We start from the raw sequence: 17,705 nt of genomic DNA on the forward strand, positions 1-17,705 counted from the left end.
CAACATTCTATTTGGAATAACGTTGGCGCCGGTTGATGAACCCTCGCGAAATTTTCCAAACTTTTGGCCAGCTCCGCTCCGCTCCTACCCTGAAAGTTTCATGGTGATCCGTCAAGCGGGGGCCGAGAAAAAAGGGGGGTCCCAAAACGCGTTTTCCCCATGCAATTTCCCATAGGATCTGTTGTCGCGGCTACAGCCCCAACCGCTGAACGAATGACACCAAATTTGGCAAAGAGGTAGTCCTCAGTTTGAACTCGTGCCTTTTGCATATATGGTGTGAATCTGTTCAGTAGTCCCTGGGAAAATTAAGGTAAAAAAGTTAGTGATATCTATGGCCGCGGAGGATCCGTGGACCATACCTGCACCGTAAGCGCACCCTTCCCGAACCGAGCGCGCACCCTCCCGATCGCGCTCTGAATGCTAATTGGCTGTCGAGTGTCTCTCTACATTCGAAACCAGGAACTGTTGGTGGCCATTTTCTGCCTCGGTAGAAGCGAGGCTGAAGAAGCAAGGGGAATAAGTGTGTAAAACATATAAAGGGGGCAGAGTGGAAATACTCTCACCCTCTAGAGGTGCTTAGGGGGTCCCAGAAGGACCACCTGGGGCCCCCATTCTTTTTTTTTTTTAAACAACGAAATGCGTGCATGGTGCGCGCATCCTATCGCGTTGGATGCACGGATCCTCTAGCGGTGGGTTCACGGATCCAAAAACATGGAAAAAAAATATATAAAATAAAGTTTTGCACATATAGTTAAAAAAATATTTTGAAAAATATAAAAAAATATGTTTGAAAAACCCATTAAGTTCAAATAACATTTTTTAATTTTTAAAAGAATTAATTGAAAAAATACATTTAAAAATGGTGATAAAAAAGTATTTTAACAAAAATGTAATTAATGAAATGACACACTGAATTTGAAAAATATAGAAATCCAATCAAAATCATTAAACATGATATCTTCAGAGATAAGTTATAGATAGGAATTAGCATTTAAAAAATTTAGAAATTCACTGAAAAAAACATAGGTTTCAGGCCTGATATAGCTAGGAATTAGCATTTAAAAAACCTTTGAAATTCACTGAAAAAAACATAGGTTTCATGCACGTTATAGTTAGGAATTGGCATTTAAAAAACCTTTGAAATTCACTGAAAAAACCAAAGGTTTCAGGGGCGTTATAGTTAGGAATTGGCATTTAAAAAACCTTAGAAATTCACTGAAAAAACCATAGGTTTCAGGGGCGTTATAGTTAGCTGGACATTTCCCTCATACAAAACCCTAGAAATTGCCCTGTTATAGTTAGTTCAGCTAACTATAACTCGTGCCCCGCAATACACTGCTGATGACGTCACATATTACATCACTCATGACATGGTCAGTGACATCACTGATGACATCACAGATGACATCTCAAATGACATCACTGATGACATCATCCATGTGATAAATTAGTGTATCTTCTCACACCCTAATATAACCTTTGATACACCGACTCAAAATTTCAGACGGGCATTTTGACAACCATAGATACTCCAATACCAATAACTACTCACCCACTCATTGACTTTTAGGTCTACATACATCTCCACTCACTCACCTGTACAGTCACTCATACTTACATTCACTCCGTGCATTTATACACCTATATAGACACTCACACACCGCCAATCATCCATTGAGGTACTGACACATCTAGTCAGTCATGCAAATAATTAATCACAATAAAATTTACTCACCTATACAGTTAAAAACACTCAAGTTCACTTACTCATTAAAATACTAACAAATTCTGTGTCTTCCTGCAGAAAAACAAACAGCACATGACACAGATATCCTTGCACTATGGCGCATGCAGCCACTCCCAAAATCACACATTCTCACATATAGATAGTTATATACTCTTACACACATATGCACTGCGTTTCACATATGTAGTTACTGACACATGTGAAACTGAGATATACATTCAATCACTAACACACCTATACATACACTCACCCAACCATACAGTCCATCACAGATGCACTCTTAAAAACATGCACCCCCTGAATCACCCCCTCACACATCTAGTCACAGAGTCACACACACCCTACCCACACAAACACTCAGGCACCCATACAGATACTCAGACAACCAATCAATAACCCATATGGACACTCATATAGCTATTCAAAACACCATGCAGCCACTTATACACCAACACACAGACACATACAGACATTCACACAGTTTAGTCACTAGTCTGCAGTAAGATACATTTAATGACTCACTTATAGAGTCAGTTACGCACCTAGAAAATCATCCATTCACACACTTGTACACCCACATATTTTTCAACAGGCCTTTCCCTATATATATTAAACATAATAAAACTGTTCAGAAACACATACTCAATGGATGATGTCATCAGTGATGTCATCAGTTATGTCATTTGAGATGTCATCAGTGATGTCATCAGTGATGTCACTGACCATGTCATGAGTGATGTAATATGTGACGTCATCAGCAGTGCATTGCGGGGGCGCGAGTTATAGTTAGCTGAACTAACTATAACAGGGGAATTTCTAGGGTTTTGTACGAGGGAAATGTCCAGCTAACTATAACGCCCCTAAAACCTATGGTTTTTTCAGTGAATATATATATATATATATATATATATACGCATTCTCAGATATTTAAATATCACCAAGTCTCTGGATGATGTCATCAGTGACGTCATTTGAGATGTCATCAGTGATGTCATCAGTGATGTCACTGACCATGTTATGAATGATGTAATATGTGATGGCATCAGCAGTGCATTGCAGGGGCGCGAGTTATAGTTAGCTCAACTACTTATAACGGCTGAATTTCTCTGGTTTTGTACGAGTGAAATGTCCAACTAACTATAACATCCCTGAAACCCGTGTTTTTTTCGTTGAATTTATAAGGTTTTTTTAAATGCTTATATATAACTGTAACGTCCCTGAAACCTAAAGTTTTTTCAGTGAAAATATATATATATATATATATATATGTATAGATATATATATATTACCTACTGGCGGTCACCAGTAGGTAGTTATAGTTAGGACCTATTTTCCATAGGAAATCCGCAACATTCTATTCCCAATAAGTCTGGCGCCGGTTGACGAATCTTCGCAAAATTTTCCAAACTTTTGTCCAGCTCCGGTCCACTCCTATCCTGAAAGTTTCATGGTGATTTGTCAAGCGGGGGCTGAGAAAAAAGGGGGGTCCCAAAACGCTTTTTCCCCATGCAATTTCCCATAGGACCTGTTGACGCAGCTACAGCCCGAACTGCTGAACGGAATTACACCAAATTTGGCAGAAATGTAGACCTTGGTTCAGAGTCGTGCCATTTGCTTAAATGGTGTAAATCCGTTCAGTAGTTCCTGAGAAAATCAAAAGTAAAATCACATATATATCTGGCCGGAGCAAACGCTGTCGGTCTCCCTGCCGCATCACTCCAACACCGGCCGCAGCAGGGGGAGACTACAGCTCCCGTGAGGCATTGCACACTCTGACCACTTCCGCCTTCCGCCTATCAGCGCGCCCGGAGGCACTTCAAAAGGCCAGGCTCCCTCCGCGTCGCGGGATGCGCGCGGGCGGCGCCGGGCTAAGCCCGGGCAAAGGGCGGGCCCTCTGTGGCCCTCAGAGGTCATCAGTGGTCGGGCGGGCCACCCCACTAAGCTGTAAAATAAGGTGAGAGAGGCGACATGTCCATCAGGGGGAAACGCTCCGCAAATACTATGGGTAAACCGACAGTGACCGACCCCATAACATCGTTGTCCCTAGAAAATATGCTGGACAATGCTTTTAACATGGTTGCTAATGAAATTGCGAGCACAGAGAGACGGATGTCATTGGAGCTCTTACGTGCACACTCTGAGCCCCGGGAATTAAGTATAGAACATATCGTACCTTTATCTCCAATTGTTACAGTTACCAAAGCCAATTCGTCTCATTTACCATCTGTTACCCCTGGGGGAGAAAGTGACACTATTATTCTTGACTCCCAGCTTGATGCCAATGCGCATGTTTCCATCCCTCTTGTAACCTCGAAAATCAAACCTGTTGGAGGAAAAAGGAAAAGAGGCCCTCCAAAATCTTTAACCAATAAAAGGAAACAAGCTATATGTAATAAGGACCAACCCACACCACAGAGTATGTGGACCAGAGGGAAGCAAAAGACAACTGGGGGTAATATGGTTATGAATGAACAATCACAATCCGTTGAAGGACCCTTGGACATTACCCCTCCAAGAAGTGGCTATAATTGCACGTGCACACAGACGGATTTTGTTAGTGAAAGTATTACATCAAAGAAGTCTAATGTGAATTTTATGGAAACCATTGTGGACACCATTTTTAAACAGTTAGAATGTCAAATGATCAAGCAGTTTAATAATATTTTTAAAAGATTAGACCGAATTGAAACTCTGATAAAGAATGAAGATGTCAAAAGGAAGGGGGCTATTAGCCTTGATTTAATAAGGGGAGAGCGCTTGTTGAAGGAGCTAGAAGTCGCTAATAGGGGCGTTTTGAGTAAAGGGCCTAATGCTCTTAGTGGCGCAACTACCTCTAATACTGCATCCAAAAGTGTTAACGAAGGGAGAAGTCACATTGCAAAAACCACCCAGCAAACCCTGATAGGAGCAACGGAACCAGTACATCTTACTAGTATGGCCACTAATATGTTAAAGGATGCTCCGACCCTGCCAGCTGCAAGGAGGGAGGTACCTACTAACATTGGATTAGATAAGGGTCAAACCACTGCAACAAGGCCAACAATACACCCAGGGACTGTTCTCCATCTGCCCCCTGACACCTGCCCTTATGTAATAATCCTGGCAGGCGTACCTCAGTTAAGGGAGGGACAGAGTGAGTCATGGATGCAGCTAAACAACAAGTGTATTGACTGGTTATCTAAACATAAAGGGGTAGGCCCCAATATTATGAGAGAAATTTTGACTGTTCGACGGGTAAGTTGGGTTGGGCCACTACCTAAGAATATAGAAGGGGACTGTATTGTTATTAACTTTAGAAATCCCTCTACAGTTAAATTTATTCTTGGTAGCACCAATACGTGTTTTTCCCCCTCCACTGTCATAACCTCTCTGCCATTGGGCTATTTCTACAGACCCCACTATAGACCACCTAGCCCTGCTTTACCACCTTTTCCCCTGCACAACAGGTTCAGTGCTTTGTCTGATCTGGGTTCCTTGGACTGACTACCAACCACCATTCCAGATCTAGCAAGCAGGAATTATCTTAATACATCTGGCCTAGCGGGGGATCTAACTATTGATCCGACTACAGTGGCTGCTAATGATGCCAAGGCGCCTAAGGGCAACAGTTATGTTTCCACCTTGGTAACATCGATTAATAATCTGACAATCCTGAGTTGGAACATAGCAGGTCTTAACGCTAAAGTAACAAATGGGGACTGGGTGGATTGGGTTTCCAAATTTGACATCTTGATGTTTCAAGAAACTTGGTGCACTACTTCCCTACTTTTTGATGGATACAGTTGTTTTAACCAAACTTCACCAATCTCAGTTGTGGGTAGACCCAGTGGGGGACTTTCCATCTGGGTCAAAATTGGTGCAGATGTTAAAGTCGAACAGCTGGAAACATATGATAGGAGCTTTCAGGCATTACTTTACATCAGTAGAATAAGAATATGTTTAATAAATTTTTACAATAATGATTTTAAAACACATCCTAATATGAATTTTATAAAGTTGTTTAATTTTATTGATGACATTACAGAAGGACAAAAGTGTGGTAAACTTGATGGGATATGTTTAGGAGGAGATTTCAATGCGCACATCCACCGTCAAAACCCCCCTTGTAAAAGAGGTAAAGAATTGTCTAATCACCTGGCTACAAGGGACTTAATCAATGTCATGGAAAAGGCTAATACTATTGAAAATAAATGTCCTGTGGCTACTTATGTTGGGCATGGGTGTGCATCTACAATTGATTACGTATTCATAACCTCCCCACTTGTGGATCTTTTATTAGAGGCCATAGTCGCTAGGACTGCATATAGCGACCACCACCCGATTTTATCTAGTTTTAAATCTATTAACAAAAAGGTGAACGGACAGAAATAGGGGCTAAAAACATAGTTGCGTCGACAGACAAACTCAGGGTGGTCTGGAAGGGGATTGACAATAAGGGGGTGTTAGCTCGTGTTATAAAGTCTAACCCCCGATTAGTATCCACCTGTCTATCCTCCGACTGCCCGGGACAAGCGATTGTGGAAGCATTCTCGGAGCTGTGGAAGACCATAAAAAAGGAGATATCTAAGCCAGCTTTAACTAACACTAACACTAACCCGAGATGGTTTGATAACTCCTGCTCTAAAGCAAATAGAGAATTGAGAATTGCCCTAAAAGCTGACCCACCTGATCAGTTACTGGTGAGGTCTCTGAGGTCTAGTTACAAACGCACTTTAAAAACACGCTCCGAGGAGCTCTTAAAAACCCATTGGGAATCCCTTGAACGCACAGCAGCAACGAAGGGTGCTGCTGGGTTTTGGAGCGAGGTTAAGAACCTGAAAACGTTTGGCTCCAACATTACTCCCATAAACTGTAGCATACTAGGGGATGTATGGGTGGAGCACTTTACAAATATTTATACGCACCGATCCCTTCCATGGTAAATTCCCAAATTTTTAAGTTTCCGAACATTTCCATAATGGAGGTGGAGGACGCAATTTTTCAAAGTGCAGGAAATAAAGCGCCGGGGCCCGATGGATTATCCATTGATTTAATAAAATCAGAGCCTGACTTTTGGTCACCACTATTGTGTAATGTTTTTAATAATTTATCTATTGCTTCACTGCCCGATTCCTGGTCTAACAGCACCATCGTACCCATCTTCAAAAAAGGTAATAGACTTGACCCTGGCAGCTATCGCCCAATATCACTAATCGACAATACATTGAAGATCTTGGGTAGGGTCATTTTTAATAAGATCAGTACTTGGGCTGAAGAAAATAAAATTTTACACCCATGTCAGTTAGGTTTTAGAAGCAATGTAGGGACGGTGGAGCAGTGCTTAAACTTAAATTTAGTTTTAGACAAATATACCATAGCTAAAAAATCCCCACTTTATTTAGGCTTTATGGATTTAAGTTCTGCTTTTGATTTTGTTAACCGTTCCCGTTTATGGTCAGCCTTGCTTAGACACGGTTTGGATGAACCGTTGGTTCAATTTTTGGCCCATCTACACAGTGATTTGAAAGCTCGTGTCCGTATTATTAACGATGGTGAGGTTTCGGGCGAGATTTTAATTGGCAGGGGAGTAAGACAAGGCTGTGTCCTGGCTCCCCTGCTTTTTATTTTATATATAAATGAATTAAGCACATCTTTGGGTAAACTAACCACCGATGTTCCGCTCGTCAATGGCAATCCCCTCCCTGCACTTCTTTATGCCGATGATGCAGTACTTATAGGTCGTACACCCAATGCACTGCGCACTTTAATCTCAGGCTTCGTTTCTTATATGGCTGATCTTGACTTATGTACAAATTTTAAAAAATCCTTCATAATGTCCTGCGGGCCAAAGAAACATAAAATTCGCCATATCACGTCAGGGAATAATGTTTTAAACAGCACTTGTACCTTCCCTTATCTAGGCTTGTTGTTTTCTGATTTTGGATCCTGGCAACCTCATGTTGCCAGAGGGAGGAACAAATTGGGCAAAGCCATTAATTCTATAATTACTCTACGCCAACCAAAGCATGTCGAGGTCATTCCATCCCTCTTACAAATTTATAAGACCCAGTGCATCCCTACAGGAACTTATGGTGCCAAGGTGTGGGGTTACTCGAATTGCACCAATATTCAGACAGAAGAAAATAAATTCTGTAGGAAGGCCCTGGGGGGGGGGGGGGTTATTTCGGCACCCTCCTATGTATGTCATAGAGAATTGAATCTCCCCTACATAGAGGATTTTATAAAATCAAGACCCGCTTTGTTTTGGTTAAACATTTGGCGTAACCCCGCTGCCTCGTTGACCCGTGATATCATCTCAGACTGTCTAAAAAGTGAGCGGGACAATTACATTCCCTGGCTTAATGCGGTACAGAAGAGTTTAGTAAGTATAGAAATGGAGCACCTTTTCTTAGCCCCTGAAACAATAGACTCTTCACATAAGAATATAGTAAGAAGGGCCTTATTTGATCTGTACCGAGTGAATCGAGAAAATATTGAACTCGCTAAGCCAGCAATCCTTAGGTATATTCCTATTCAAGAACCTTGTGCTAGGCCACATATTATGCCCCAAGGTTACTTGTGCAAGAAACTGGGCAAATGGAACAGGAGTTTGCTATTTAGGTTTAGGGATGGAAGTGTGGTAAATTTACTTTGTTTCCCCTTGGGTTATACCCATAATTTGGTAAATTTAGACTGTCCATGTAACCAAGGTGGGAAGCAAAGCTTGCTGCATTTTACATTGTTTTGTGGCTTTTATGCAAAATATACCAAACACTTCGTAATTCCCTATTTTAGAGTTAGTGCTTTGACGGACTATAACGAGGCTTTCAGAATTTTACTGATGCTAAGCACTGAGGATGTAATCTCCAGAGTTAGTCACTTTCTCAAAATTGCTGTTCGTTCTCGTGCCTCAATGAATACGGCCTGATAGGTTGTTTAACCATCCCGCACCATTTGCATATTGCACTTTTATTTGCACATTGCATTTTTGTACAACGGGTGTTCCCTTAGATGTGCTTTGATTAATAAGATCTGTTTTATCTTTGTTCATTGGGATGATTTTTATGTTTTATATATATTTAAATGGATGTATTTTATAGAGTTATCAATTTTAACTTTTTATTCTTTGATGTCGAACAAAATGGAAATGGCCTGTTAGATCCAGAAGCATTTGCACTTTCCTTGGCTGTTTTGCACATATCTTACTTATTATTGCTGATGTAACTTTTATTGTGTATAGGGATAAATGCTGCAATTTGTATGTACTTTTATGGATGTTTTATATATATCCGAATAAAGATCATTTGAATTGAATTTGAATCTGGCCGGAGCCTAACCACACATCTCATCGTGAGATCTGATTGGCTGTCAGCACTTCATCCAAGAAGTGTTGGCAGCTATCTTGGGACCAATATACATGATAGCACCTCATTAAAAAGCATTTCAGTTAATAGAAGGTTTTAAAACTTTATTTACATTATACATCATTTGTTGATGGTGCCATACTCATTTTAGGAATTGTGGCATGTTCTAAGGTGATTTTACCAAATGAAAAAGCATTCTGCTGGGATATCATGAATCATGTTTGCGAGAAAACTATTTTCACATGCTTTTCCCACAGAGGTTTGGAAGGTGATCTATAAGCTAAACTGAGAGCATATTTTCTGTAAATTCACATTATCTTTCTTAGTCATGTGAGAATGAAGTCTGACATTCTCAGTAAAACATGTACATCCAACAAGGGCAGAGACTGTCAGTTGATTCCTTTGTGTTCTACTGCAGCTTCCCAGGGTGTTCCAAAGAACAACTAGAGCGCTAACACTACTTATGATAAACGTATGGCACACCTGAAGCCATATTAATTGGAATAAAGTGGTAACTCTTAAAACATTTAATTTAAAAAGGAACAAAATGAGGGGGTTCATTTTGCCATAGAATGTATGATTAGTGCTGCAGAAAGAAAAATTAGGGCACATTTTGAGAGACTTCTCAAATCCTCTTCCATTTCATTAAAGAATTCTGACATGCAGACTGAAACATGCACTTTCAATACCAGCAGCAGACTTCCCTGGTGAGCAGTAGCTTTACTACAGTGATCTAATGAGCAACTAGAGTGCTAACATTCTGAATTTATGGCAAATGTGTGACACATCTGAATGCCTTCTTCATTGAATCAAAGTAAAACACTGACAGTATTCCTACTGAGGAGACTGTAGTAAATGAGGAAATTAGGAAACTTCATAACAAGTCTCCCAAGATGGCCACCAGAGACAAAAGAGCCCAAATGTAGCACAAATATCACCGAGATGTAGCCCAAGTATAGCCCAATGACAGAAATCCCAGAGTGTTTTAAAGAACAACTAGAGCGCTAACAGTCTTACTTATGACAAAAGTATGGCACACCTGAAGCCATCTTGATTGGAATAAAGTGGTAACACTTAAAACATTTAATTTGCAAAGGAACAAAATGAGGGGGTTCATTTTGCCATAGAAATTATGATTAGTGCTGCAGAAAGAAAAATTAGGGCACATTTTGACTTCTCAAATCCTCTTCTATTTCATTAAAAAGTTCTGACATGCAGACTGAAACATGCACTTTGAATACCAGCAGCAGAATTCCCTGGTGAGCAGTGGCTTTACTACAGTGATCTAATGAGGAACTAGAGTGCTACCATTCAGAATTTATGGCAAATGTGTCACATCTGAATGCCTTCTTGATGGAACCAAAGTAAACAAGCATTGAAAATGCAATAGGTCTCGTCCTCGTTTAAGTTAAAGCAATTATGTTTGTAATTAGGTGGCTTTTTAGCTTTGCTTTTATTAATGTTTTTCAAAATTTCATGTACATAACATGCATATATGTATATGTGTGCATGCATTTATATTTGTATTTATATAGATATGCAGATTATATATATTTTTATATATGTATGTATATATATACACATACATATATATAAATGCATATGCATATATGTCCATATGTGTGCATATAGAGAGAGTTAGAGAGAGGTAGAGAGGTAGAGGGGTAGAGGTAGAGACGTAGAGGTAGAGAGGTAGAGAGTAGTAGAGAGAGAGGTAGAGAGGTATAGAGTAGAGGATGATTAATAGAGTAGAGAGTAGAGAGAGAGTAGTAGAGAGAGTAGCAGAGAGTGAGTAGGAGAGAGTAGTAGAGTGAGTAGTAGAGAGAGAGTAGTAGAGAGTAGTAGAGAGTAGTAAAGAGTGAGTAGTAGAGTGAGTAGTGGAGAGTAGTAAAGAGTGAGTAGTAAAGTGAGTAGTAGAGAGTAGAAGAGAGTGAGTATTAGAGAGTATTAGAGAGTGAGTAGTGGAGACTGAGTTGCAGAGAGAGAGTAGTAGAGAATGAGTAGTAGAGTGAGTAGTAGAGAGTAGTAGAGAGAGAGTAGTAGAGAGTGAGTAGTAGAGAGTAGTAGAGAGTGAGTAGTAGAGAGTAGTAGAGAGTAGTAGAGCGAGAGTAGTAGAGAGTGAGTAGTAGAGAGTAGTAGAGAGTGAGTAGTAGAGAGTGAGTAGTAGAGAGAGAGTAGTAGAGAGTGAGTAGTAGAAGGTAGTACAGAGTGAGTAGTAGAGAGTGATTAGTAGAGTGTAGTGGAGTAGTAGAGAGTGAGTAGTAGAGAGTAGTCGAGAGTGAGTAGTAGAGTGAGTAGTAGGGAGTAGTAGAGAGTGAGTAGTAGAGTGAGTAGTAGAGTGAGTAGTAGAGAGTGTGTAGTAGAGAGAGAGTAGTAGAGAGTAGTAGAGTAGTAGAGAGTGAGTAGTAGAGAGTGAGTAGTAGAGAGTAGTAGAGAGTGAGTAGCAGAGAGAGTAGTAGAGAGTAGTAGAGTAGTAGAGAGTGAGTAGTAGAGTGAGTAGTAGAGAGTTGTAGAGAGCGAGTAGTAGAGAGTGAGTAGTGGAGAGTGCGTAGTAGAGTAGTAGAGAGTGAGTAGTAGAGAGTGAGTAGTAGAGAGTAGTAGAGTGAGTAGTATAGAGTGAGTAGTAGAAAGAGAGAAGTAGAGAGTGAGTAGTAGCGTAGTAGAGAGTGAGTGGTAGAGAGTAGTAGAGAGTAGTAGAGTGAATAGTAGAGAGTAGTAGAGAGTGAGTAGTAGAGAGAGTAGTAGAGAGTGAGTTGTTGAGAGTGAGTAGTAGAGAGTGAGTAGTAGAGAGTGAGTAGTAGAGAGTGAGTAGTAGAGAGTAGTAGAGTGAGTAGTAGAGAGGGAGTAGTAGAGAGGGAGTAGTAGAGAGAGAGTAGTAGAGAGTGAGTAGTAGAGTAGTAGAGAGTGAGTGGTAGAGAGTAGTAGAGAGCAGTAGAGTGAGTAGTAGAGAGTAGTAGACAGTGAGTAGTAGAGAGTGAGTAGTAGAGAGTAGTAGAAAGTAGTAGAGAGTAGTAGAGAGAGAGTAGTAGAGAGTGAGTAGTAGAAAGTAGTAGCGAGTGAGTAGTTTAATTTAAAAGTAACACAATGAGGAGGTTCATTTTGCCATAGGAATTATGATTAGTGTGGAAAAAAGAAAATTAGGGCACATTTTGAGTGACTTCTCAAATCCTATTCTATTTCATTAAAAACTTCTGACATGCAGACTGAAACATGCACTTTCAATACCAGCAGCAGACGTCCCTGGTGAGCAGTAGCTTTACTACAGTGATCTAATAAGCAACTAGAGTGCTAACATTCCGAATTTATGGCAAATGTGTGACACATCTGAATGCCTTCTTGATGGAATAAAAGTAAAAAACCTGAAAGTATTTCCTACTGAGGAGACTGTTGTAAATGAGGAAATTAGGAAACTTCAAAACAAATAAGTCTCCCAAGATGGCCACCAGAGATAAAAGAGCCCAAATGTAGCACAAATATCACCAAGATGTAGCCGAATGCCCCAGAGTGTTTTAAAGAACAACTAGAGCGCTAACAGTTTTACTTATGACAAAAGTATGGCACACCTGATGCCATCTTGATTGGAATAAAGTGGTAACACTTAAAACATTTAATTTGCAATGGAACAAAATGAGGGGGTTCATTTTGCCATAGAAATTATGATTAGTGCTGCAGAAAGAAAGATTAGGGCACATTTTGACTTCTCAAATCCTCTTCCTTTTCATTAAAAAATTCTGACATGCAGACTGAAACATGCACTTTGAATACCAGCAGCAGACTTCCCTGGTGAGCAGTAGCTTTACTACAGTGATCTAATGAGCAACTAGAGTGCTACCATTCAGAATTTATGGAAAATGTGTGACACATCGGAATGCCTTCTTGATGGAATCAAAGTAAACAAGCATTGAAAATGCAATAGGCCTCGCCCTCGTTTAAGTTAAAGCAATTCTGTTTGTAATTAGGTGGCTTTTTAGCTTTGCTTGTATTAGAGTTTTTCAAACTTTCATGTACATACCATGCATATATATGCATATATGTATATGTATATGTTTACATGCATTTATATTTATATAGATATGCAGATTATATTTATATGTTTATATATTTATATATAGATATACACATACATATATATACATGCATAAGCATTTATATATGCATATATATATGTGCATATGTGTGCATATACAGAGAGGTAGAGAGGTAGAGGTGTATAGGTAGAGGTAGAGAGATAGAGAGATAGAGGTAGAGAGGTAGAGAGTAGTAGAGAGAGAGGTAGAGAGGTAGAGAGTAGAGAGCGAGTAATAGAGAGTTGACAGTGAGTTGTAGAGAGTAGTAGAGAAAGTATCAGATAGTGAGTAGTAGAGGGTAGTAGAGTGAGTAGTAGAGAGTGAGTAGTAGAAAGTGAGTATTAGAGAGTGAGTAGTAGAGAGTAGTAGAGAGTGAGTAGTAGAGTGAGTAGTAGAGAGTAGTAGAGAGTGAACAGTAGAGAGTGAGTAGTAGAGAGTGAGTAGTAGAGAGTAGTAGAGTGAGTAGTAGAGAGTGAGTAGTAGAAAGTAGTAGAGTGAGTAGTAGAGAGTGAGTAGTAGAGAGTAGTAGAGAGTGAGTAGTAGAGAGAGAGTAGTAGAGTAGTAGAGAGTGAGTGGTAGAGAGCAGCAGAGAGTAGTAGAGTGAGTAGTAGAGAGTGAGTAGTAGAGAGTGAATAGTAAAGAGTAGTAGTAGAGAGTAGTAGAGAGAGAGTAGTAGAGCGTTTAGTAGAGAGTGAGTAGTAGAGAGTAGTAGCAAGTGAGTAGTAGAGAGTAGTAGAGAGTGAGTAGTAGAGTAGTAGAGAGTGAGTGGTAGAGAGTAGTAGAAAGTAGTAGTGTGAGTAGTAGAGAGTGAGTAGTAGAGAGTGAATAGTAGAGAGTAGCAGAGAGTGAATAGTAGAGAGAGTAGTAGTAGACAGTGAGTAGTAGAGAGTAGTAGAGCGTGAGTAGTAGAGAGTGAGTAGTAGCACACGAGTAGTAGAGAGTGAGTAGTAGGGAGTAGAGAGTCAGTAGTTGAGAGTGAGTAGTAGAGAGTGAGTAGTAGAGAGTAGTAGAGTAGTAGAGAGTGAGTAGTAGAGAGTAGTAGAGAGTGAGTAGTAGAGAGTGAGTAGTAGAGAGAGAGTAGTAGAGAGTAGTAGAGAGTCAGTAGTAGAGTAATAGAGAGTAGTCAGTCAGTGTCAGTCAGTGTCAGTCAGTCAGTCAGTGTCAGTCAATCAGTGTCAGTCAGTGTCAGTCAATCAGTGTCAGTCAGTCAGTGTCAGTCAATCAGGGTCAGTCAGTGTCAATCAGTCTCAGTCAGTGTCAGTCAGTCAGTGTCAGTCAATCAGTGTCAGTCAGTGTCAGTCAATCTGTGTCAGTCAGTGTCAATCAGTCAGTGTCAGTCAGTCAGTGTCAGTCAGTCAGTGTCAGCTAGAGCAGCTCTGCTGACCTGGTTCTCTGGCTCCAAAGCAGCTCTGCTGACCTGGTTCTCTCTCTCTAAAGCAGCTCTGCTGACCTGGTTTCTCTGGCTCTACAGCAGGTCTGCTGACCTGGTTCTCTGGCTATAGAGCAGCTCTGCTAACCTAGTTGTTATGCTACAGAGCAGCTCTGCTGATCTTGTTCTCTGGCTCTACAACAGCTCTGCTGACCTGGTTTTCTGGCTCTAAAGCAGCTCCGCTGACCCAGTTCTATGGTTCTGAAGCAGTTCTGCTGACATGGTTCTCTGGCTCTAGAGCAGCTCGGCTGACCTGGTCCTCTCCCTCTAAAGCAGCTCTCCTGACCTGGTTTCTCTGGCTCTGCAGCAGCTCTGCAGACCTGGTTCTCTGGCTCTAGAGCAGCTCTGTTGACCTGGTTCTTAGGCTCTAGAGCAGCTCTACTGACCTGGTTCTATGGCTTTAAAGCAGCTCTGCTGACCTGGTTCTCTGGTTCTAGAGCAGCTCTGCTGACCTAGTTCTTAGCCTCTAGAGAAGCTCTGCTGACCTGGTTCTCTGGCTCTACAGCAGCTCTGCTGACCTGGTTTTCTGCAAGTACAAATATATTATTTTGATGAATATCTTACATAATCTCTTGCCTCAATATGTATAAAAAAGACACATACATATCATTTCGGAACATAATTTTTTTTTGCGGGAGTTGCGCACTCAGCGCGTCCCAGCACAAATATGTTGTCACACGGGACCCGCAACCGCGCAAACATCTCGTACCGTAATGCGCATGTGTCGCAAATGTGCGGGAGCAGGAGTCGCAGACTGGTCGCATACCAATCGCGCATATCACGTGATATTAAATGTATATGATGTAACTGAAAAGCACGCAGCCGTCGCACACCATACGCGGATCCTTCATGACTTTTCTAAAATGGCAGCTAGAATGCGCACACCCACGTGATGTCTACACTTTGAGTGCGGTGTATCAGATTGTCAAGTGAATGATGTCATCAGTGATGTCATTTGAGATGTCATCAGTGATGTCATCAGTGATGTCACTGACCATGTCATGAATTATGCAATATGTGACATCATCAGCAGTGTATTGCGGGTGCGTGAGTTATAGTTAGCAGAACTAACTATAATGGAGGAATTTCTATTGTTTTGTATGAGTGAAATGGGCAGCTAACTATAACACCCCTGAAATCTATGTTCTATTCTGCGAATATATATATACATATATATATATATATATATATATATATATATATATATATATATATATATATATATATATATATATATATATATATATCCATATATATATATACACATTACAGCTGCGATGCTCCATCCGTCTCCCCTCACCCTTGGCAGAGGATCGCTACGGCCGGCGGAGCGTGCCAGACATTTTATCCATGAATCAATTTCAATAAAGCGATCACTCAGAGTTGTATTCCTCATCAGCAGATGGTTTATTCAGTAACGCATTTCGCTTGTACAGCAAGCTTGTTCACACACTGTATTCTGGTTGCTGGCTGTCATACATATATAGCGTGAAAACATAAACATAGGACTACTGTGGGTTAATCCACCTACACATCAAAGTTGCATCCATTTTGGAGTCGACAAAACTGCATTACTTTAACAAAACTTTATTGTTCCTCTCATTCACAATTATTATGATGCTATCATTGCATAATCATGAAAATAACCATGAAAGTTAATAAATGGCTGTTACTCGGTCAATAAAACATAAATATAAAATCTAAAATTATGAGATTGAGTCTTTTTAAGGTTAATAATCACAAATTTAAAAATATTGAAAATATTACAGGTCATCACGTATAATCTACCGAATAACCTGGTTGTCATATAATCATAGTATCTATCAGTTCTGTGACCTGCTATTTGTTTAGACCGTGACTGCACGAGGGAGTGTCTCACACTGAGGTGACGCTCTGAGGATCGACCTGTGCCCAGCAAGGGGGTGAATGTTCCAAGTCAGCCGCTTGTTTCCACAAAGATCTGGGTGCAAGGTGAGATGAGGCAGTCACCGCCCACTTGGGGGAGTACTTACAATGTATGACTGCCTTTTTGAAAACGTGGACTGCCAAGTTTTCACGACGCTCCCTAGCACCTGCCAGAAGGTTTCACCCAATTGCAGCGAGGCCAGCTGGGTTTAAAGGTGGACACTTCAAGCATTTCTAATCTTTTGGGCATTTGATAAAGTCATTAGACGAAACCCGTCATGCCTGGAATGCTGAATAAAGCGCGTTTTTGACTTGCTGGACTGGTGTGGCTCGTTCTTTTCCTTTGGAGGGGAACTTGGTTCTCATATTGTGTGTGCACCACAGCACACTGGAGACCCCACCCCACAAGCAGTTCGGCGGCAGCAGTGGCAACTCTTTGGACTTACCTCATAGACTGGGGATACCGCCGAACCACTGCATCTCGTAGCTGTGACCTGCTATTTGTTAAGAACATCACTGCACGAGGGAGCGTCTCACACTGAGGTGACGCTCTGAGGATCGAGCTGTGCCCTGCGGGGGGGGGGGGTGAATGTTCCAAGTCAGCCACTTGTTTCCACAAAGATCTGGGTGCAAGGTGAGAGGAGGCAGTCACCGCCCACTTGGGGGAGTACTTACAATGTATGACTGCCTTTTTGAAAACTCGGAGTGCCAACTTTTCATGACGCTCCCTAGCACCTGCCAGAAGGCTTCACCCAATCGCAGCGAGGCCAGCTGGTTTTAAAAGGTGGACACTTCAAGCATTTCTAATCTTTTGGGCATTTGATAAAGTCATTAGATGAAACGCGTCATGCCTGGAATGCTGAATAAAGCGCGTTTTTGACTTATCGTTCTTTCTTTTCCTTTGGAGGGGAACTTGGTATATATATATACTTGTACATATATATATATATATATATATATATATATATATATATATATATATATATATATATATATATATATATATATATATATATATATATATATATATATATATATATATATATATATATATATATATATATATATATATATATATATATATATATATATAGATATAGATTACCTACTGGCGGTCGCCAGTAGGTAGTTATAGTTAGGACCCTGTTTCCATAGGAAATCCGCAACATTCTATTTGGAATAACTTTGGCGCCGGTCGACGAATCCTCGCGAAA

The sequence above is a fragment of the Triturus cristatus genome, chromosome 11 (assembly GCF_964204655.1).
Source record: "Triturus cristatus chromosome 11, aTriCri1.1, whole genome shotgun sequence".
NCBI classification, from domain to species: Eukaryota; Metazoa; Chordata; class Amphibia; order Caudata; family Salamandridae; genus Triturus; species Triturus cristatus.